Source organism: Scardinius erythrophthalmus (genome assembly GCF_964197995.2).
Source record: "Scardinius erythrophthalmus genome assembly, chromosome: 6".
NCBI lineage: Eukaryota > Metazoa > Chordata > Actinopteri > Cypriniformes > Leuciscidae > Scardinius > Scardinius erythrophthalmus.
Window position 1 is genome coordinate 34,247,570 of NC_138226.1, and position 7,730 is coordinate 34,255,299.

Genomic DNA, 7,730 nt, shown 5'->3' on the forward strand with positions numbered 1-7,730 from the left:
GATTTCAGCATCATTACTCCAGTCGTCACTGTCACATGATCCTTCAGAAATTATTCTAATATGATGATTGATACTCAAGAAACATTCATTATTATTTTAAATGTCGAAAACAATTGTGTACAGTCTTTGATGAATAGAAAGTTCAAAAGAACAGCATTTATCTGAAATCTAAAGCTTTTGTAACGTTAAACACTTCCGCTCAAAAGTTTTGGGTTAGTAATAATTAAAATTTAATTTTTGGGGGAAATAAATAAAATAAATCAGTACTTTTATTTATGAAGGATGAGTTAAACTGATCAACAGTTACAGTAAAGACATTTATAATGTAAAAAATATATATATTTGAAATATATGCTGTTCTTTTGAACTTTACATTCATCAAAGCATTTTGAAAAAAAAAATCTGTACACAACTGTTTTCAACATTGAAAATAATAATGAATATTTATTGAGCATCAATCATCATATTAGTATGATTTCTGAAGGATCATGTGACACTGAAGACTGGAGTAATGATGCTGAAAACTCAACTTTGATCACAGAAATGTATTAAAAAATTGAAAACAGCTGTTTTAAATTGGAATAATATTTCACAATATTACTGTTTTTGTTTGTATTTTTAATCAATAAATGCAGCCTTGGTGAGCAGAAGAGACTTCTCCTAAAAACATAAAAAATCTTACTGACCCCAAACTTTTGAACAATAATATATATATATATATATATATATATATATATATATACATATATATGTATGTGTGTGTATGTATGTATGTATATATATATATATATATATATATATATATAAATATAGCTGCGAGCAGCGATTACGGGCCCAAGCCGGCGGTACCGCCACCCCGGTGCCTTTAGGTAACTTAAGGCACCGGGGTGGCGTAACCACCGGCTTGGGCCCGTAATCGCTGCTCGCAGCTATATTTAGGGCCCAAGCCCTGAAAGGGCGAAGGCCCTATTGTTTTCGGTAGGATTATTATTATTATTATTATTATTATTATTATTATTATTTTGTCAACCTTTCAGCCACTTTTGGGGCCCTTAACATGCTCGAAAACTCTTGAAATTTTGCACACAGGTCAGAACCCGCGGCCATCAGGGCCGGACTGAAGCTGGTACCCGGGCGTGGCAGGGGGGCTCGACAGCGCCCCCTGGAACGGGATCCGAACACTTGTCCATAAATCAGACACGCTTGCATGTAATAATATGAAACTTGGTACACATATAGAACTCATCGGGCCGAACAACTTTCGTGCTCTAAGTTTTACGCCAGCCCAACAGGAAGTCGGCTATTTAGGGTTGTTTGGAAACGCATGCTGTGGAATTTAGTGTACTCCTCCTAGGGAATTCATCGATTCGCCTCCAAACTCGGTGTGCATGAAGTCAAGACATTGAGGATGCTAAATTGCGGACGGATTTTTGATATCTCGAATGGTTTGGCCGTGGCGAGGAAACGAATTTATGGCGAAAAAATGAAACAGGAAGTGTGTTATAACTTCTGCATACATTAACTGATCTTGATGAAACTTCAGCAGTGTGTTCGTTGTAAGAGGCCGATCGCACAGATGTGACTATTGTGAGTCAAAGTTATAGCGCCACCAACAGGCAGCAGGAAGTACATCACTATTAAAATGCTTTGAAATCACTGTCTTATTTTTACCAGATTTGCTTCAAACTTTATGTGTACAATGTAGACACACGGCAGATGTAAACCTGTGAAAGGATTATTGATATCTTAGATACTGTTGCCGTGGCAACGCATCAAACTTTAATATTCTTTTTTTATGCTTTTGAGACTCTTAACATACTTGAAATTGCATGAAACACGACAGACACATCACATTTATTATCCAGTAGACATGTGCAAAGTTTCAGAAACGGGCGTGGTGAGGGGCTCAGTAGCGCCACCTTTAGTCATAAGTGGGGGGGTTAGTTTTATCAACAGCAACAAAACTTGGTATGTGTATTGTTCTCATCAAGACGGACAACTTTCTAATTTACATGAACCATCTCTGACCAACAGGAAGAGAGATATTTTGGTTTGAATGTGGATTTTCTGAAGAATTTTCTCTCCCTCTCTCTGTGTCTGTGTGTGTGTGAGGGGAGGGGGGGATTTGACTATTGCTTTTATATTGTTAATCAAGGTTTCAGGGGCTTTTGGGGTCCTTAACGTGCTCAAAAACTCTTGAAACTTTGCACACAGGTCAGAACCCACGGCCATCAGGGCCGGGCTGAAGCTGGTACCCGGGCGTGGCTGGGGGGCTCAACAGCGCCCCCTTGAACGGGGTTCTAAAACTTGATCCATATACCAAACACGCTCGCATGAATTAATATGAAACTCGGTACACATATAGATCTCATCGGGCCGAACAACTTTACCCCGGTCAAGTTTTACGCCAGCCCAACAGGAAGTCGGCTATTATGGGTTGTTTGGAAAACGCTTGCTGTGGAATGTGAAATACTCCTCCTAGAAAATTCACCGTGTCCCCTTCAAACTCGGTGTGCATGTAGTCAAGACATTGAGGATGCTAAATTGCGGACGGATTTTTGATATCTCGAACGGTTTGGCTGTGGCGAGGAATCGAATTTATGGCGAGAAAAGAGAAACACGGAAGTGGAATAACTTCTGCATACATTAACTGATCTTGATGAAACTTCAGCAGTGTGTTCGTGGTAAGAGGCCGATCAGATGGATGTAGCTATTGTGAGTCAAAGTTATAGCGCCACCAACTGGCAGCAGGAAGTGTGTCACTTTCAACATGCTTTTGACAAAAGTGGGGGGGTTAGTTTTAACTACAGTAAAGAAAAAATAGTTTGTATATTGTTCTCATCAAGCCGGACAACTTTCTAATTTACATTCAATAGCTCTGGCCATCAGGAAGTCAGATATTTTGGTCTGAATGTGGATTTTTTTGCAAAATCAGCCTCTGAATTTTTAGCCACTCCTCTTAAACTATTTATTTTATTCGTACCAAACTTTTTCAACATGATGAAACTACATTAAATATGCTAAATTGTGAATGGATAATAAATATCTCAAACGGTTTTGCTATGGCGAGGGATTAAATAATGTCCAAAAAGGAAACACTAAAAATCTTCTAAAAATGTAATTATATACCATTTATTTCTATATAAAAGTATACAAATATCACAATTAAACCCATTTTATTCTGTTTTTGCAATTCAAGAAGAATGAAAAAGTTAAAACAGGCTATTTAGTGCTATTTGGTTCAACAAAAAAGCAAACATAGGGCTATACTGCCCTCTTGTGTCCAAAAGGACATCAAAATAGTATATAAAACTTTTTACCAGGTAGGCCAATATTGTATTTAAATATACATGTATTAGGTATGTGTCTGAGGATATTTTCCCACCGGTTAATCGACGTGTGACACAAGTGGGTGCTTTTAAATCGCTAATATAATAGTGTAAGAAAAATAATGATAATGTTGCACACACAAATCACACACATGTGGGAAAGAATGATGCTTTTAAACAACACTAAACCGCCATTAGGTGTCGCCAGGCATCCATCTTAATAAGCGAGTCATTGATTCATTCGTTCAAACGATTTGTTCGAATGAGTCGATCATGATTAAGACAGATGTTTATGGATTGATCATTCAATCTTTGAGTCAACCGATTCGTTAAAAATGCTGAATCGTTCAGTTATGAGAAAACACGTGATGCGTGATGGTTCTGCCGTGATCTTTGTTTAACTATTTTCGCTGCTGAAACAGAACAAAAACAGTCAACATTGCATCTAAAATGTAAGTGACTTAATTGTAACTGTTTATTAACCTGTTGTATGAAATCTAGGGGTGGGAGAAAAAATTTATTCTTAGATGCATCGCGATGCGGACGTGGACGATTCTGAATCGATTCACAAATGTCAAAAAATCGATTCTCTAAAAAAATATTTTTCTGATAACGTAATATTGACGGAAGGCAAAAGGCGGAACTCTAAGCGGACGTGCGTGCAGTCTGTGGCGCGCACATAACAGAGAAGTTTCTTCTGCTCACCAAGGCTGCATTTATTTGATTAAAAATACAAACAAAAACAGTAATATTGTAAAATATTATTCCAATTTAAAACAGCTGCTTTCTATTTTAATATATTTTAAACTGTTATTTATTCCTGTGATCAAAGCTGAGTTTTCAGCATTATTACTCCAGTCGTCACTGTCACATGATCCTTCAGAAATTATTCTAATATGATGATTGATACTCAAGAAACATTCATTATTATTTTAAATGTCGAAAACAGTTGTGTACAGTCTTTGATGAATAGAAAGTTCAAAAGAACAGCATTTATCTGAAATCTAAAGCTTTTGTAACGTTAAACACTACCGCTCAAAAGTTTTGGGTTAGTAATAATTAAAATTTAATTTTTGGGGGAAATAAATAAAATAAATCAGTACTTTTATTTATGAAGGATGAGTTAAACTGATCAACAGTTACAGTAAAGACATTTATAATGTAAAAAATATATATATTTGAAATATATGCTGTTCTTTTGAACTTTACATTCATCAAAGCATTTTGAAAAAAAAAAATCTGTACACAACTGTTTTCAACATTGAAAATAATAATGAATATTTATTGAGCATCAATCATCATATTAGTATGATTTCTGAAGGATCATGTGACACTGAAGACTGGAGTAATGATGCTGAAAACTCAACTTTGATCACAGAAATGTATTAAAAAATTGAAAACAGCTGTTTTAAATTGGAATAATATTTCACAATATTACTGTTTTTGTTTGTATTTTTAATCAATAAATGCAGCCTTGGTGAGCAGAAGAGACTTCTCCTAAAAACATAAAAAATCTTACTGACCCCAAACTTTTGAACAATAATATATATATATATATATATATATATATATATATACATATATATGTATGTGTGTGTATGTATGTATGTATATATATATATATATATATATATATATATATATATATATATATATATATATATATATATATATATATATATATATATATATATAAAAATATAGCTGCGAGCAGCGATTACGGGCCCAAGCCGGCGGTACCGCCACCCCGGTGCCTTTAGGTAACTTAAGGCACCGGGGTGGCGTAACCACCGGCTTGGGCCCGTAATCGCTGCTCGCAGCTATATTTAGGGCCCAAGCCCTGAAAGGGCGAAGGCCCTATTGTTTTCGGTAGGATTATTATTATTATTATTATTAGGGCCCAAGCCCTGAAAGGGCGAAGGCCCTATTGTTTTCGGTAGGATTATTGTTTATTATTATTATTATTATTTTTTTTTTCTACTTCTCGGGCACTTTTGGGGCCCTTAACATGCTCAAAAACTCTTGAAATTTTGCACACTCGTCAGAACCCGCGGCCATCAGGGCCGGACTGAAGCTGGTACCTGGGCGTGGCACGGGGGCTCGACAGCGCCCCCTGGAATTATGTCGGAAAAATTGGTCCATAAATCAAACACGCTTGCATGTAATAATATGAAACTCAGTACACATATAGATCTCATCGGGCCGAACAACTTTCGTGCTCTAAGTTTTACACCAGCCCAACAGGAAGTCGGTTATTATACGTTGTTTGGAAAATGCATACAATGGAATGTGAAATACTCCTCCTAGGGAATTCATCCGATCGCCACCAAACTAGGTGTGAATGAAGTCAAGACATTGAGGATGCTAAATTGCGAACGGATTTTTGATATCTCGAACGGTTTGGCCGTGGCGAGGAAACGAATTTATGGCGAATAATGGGACACAGGAAGTGTGTTATAACTTCAGCATACATTAACTGATCTTGATGAAACTTCAGCAGTGTGTTCGTTGTAAGAGGCCGAACACAAGGATGTGACTATTGTGAGTCAAAGTTATAGCGCCACCAACTGGCAGCAGGAAGTGTGTCACTTTCAAAATGCTTTGAAATCACACTCTTATTTTTACCCAATTTGCTTCAAACTTTATGTGTATAATGAAAATACTCGGCAGATGTAGAACTGTGAAAGGATTATTGATATCTTAGACACTGTTGCCGTGGCAACACATCAAACTTTAATATTCTTTTCGGATGCGTTTGAGACTCTTAGCATGCTTGAAATTGGATGAAACTCGACAGACACATAACACTTATTAGCCAGTAGACATGTGAAAAGTTTCAGAAACGGGCGTGGCAGGGGGGCTCAACAGCGCCCCCTTGAACGGGGTCTCAAAACTTGGTCCATATATCAAACACGCTTGCATGAATTAATATGACACATAACACTTATTAGCCAGTAGACATGTGAAAAGTTTCAGAAACGGGCGTGGCAGGGGGGCTCAACAGCGCCCCCTTGAACGGGGTCTCAAAACTTGGTCCATATATCAAACACGCTTGCATGAATTAATATGAAACTAGGAACACATATAGATCTCATCGGGCCGAACAACTTTCCCTCTGTCCAGTTTCACGCCAGCCCAACAGGAAGTCGGCTATTATGGGTTGTTTGGAAAACGCTTGCTGTGGAATGTGATGTACTCCTCCTAGAGAATTCATTCAATCACCTCCAAACTCAGTCAGCATGTAGTCAAGACTCTTAACATACTTGAAATTGCATGAAACTCGACAGACACATCACATTTATTAGCCCGTAGACATGTGCAAAGTTTCAGAAACGGGCGTGGTGAGGGGCTCAGTAGCGCCACCTTTAGTCATAAGTGGGGGGGTTAGTTTTATCAACAGCAACAAAACTTGGTATGTGTATTGTTCTCATCAAGACGGACAACTTTCTAATTTACATGAACCATCTCCGACCAACAGGAAGAGAGATATTTTGGTTTGAATGTGGATTTTCTGAAGAATTTTCTCTCCCTCTCTCTGTCTCTCTGTGTGTGTGAGGGGAGGGGGGGATTTGACTATTGCTTTTATATTGTTAATCAAGGTTTCAGGGGCTTTTGGGGTCCTTAACGTGCTCAAAAACTCTTGAAACTTTGCACACAAGTCAGAACCCCCTGCCATCAGGGACGGGCTGAAACTGGTACCCGGGCGTGGCAGGGGGGCTCAACAGTGCCCCCTTGAACGTTGTCCCAAAACTTGGTCCATAGATCAAACACGCTTGCATGAATTAATATGAAACTCGGTACACATATAGATCTCATCGGGCCAAACAACTTTCCCCTGGTCAAGTTTTACGCCAGCCCAACAGGAAGTCAGCTATTATGGGTTGTTTGGAAAACGCTTGCTGTGGAATGCGAAGTACTCCTCCTAGAAAATTCACCGTGTCCCCTCCAAACTCGGTGTGCATGTAGTCAAGACTTTGAGGATGCTAAATTGCGGACAGATTTTTGATATCTCGAACGGTTTGGCCGTGGTGAGGAATCGAATTTATGGCGAGAAAAGAGAAACACGAAGTGGAATAACTTCTGCATACATTAACTGATCTTGATGAAACTTCAGCAGTGTGTTCGTGGTAAGAGGCCGATCAGATGTATGTAGCTATTGTGATTCAAAGTTATAGCGCCACTAACTGGCAGCAGGAAGTGTGTCACTTTCAACATGCTTTTGACAAAAGTAGTTAGTTTTAACTACAGTAAAAAAAAACTCAGTTCATATATTGATCTCACCGAGCCGGACAACTTTCTAATTTACAATCATTAGCTCAGAGCAAAAGGAAGTCAGATATTTTGGTTTGAATGTGGATTTTTTGGATATTTCAGACTCTGAGTTTTTAGCTACTCTTCCTA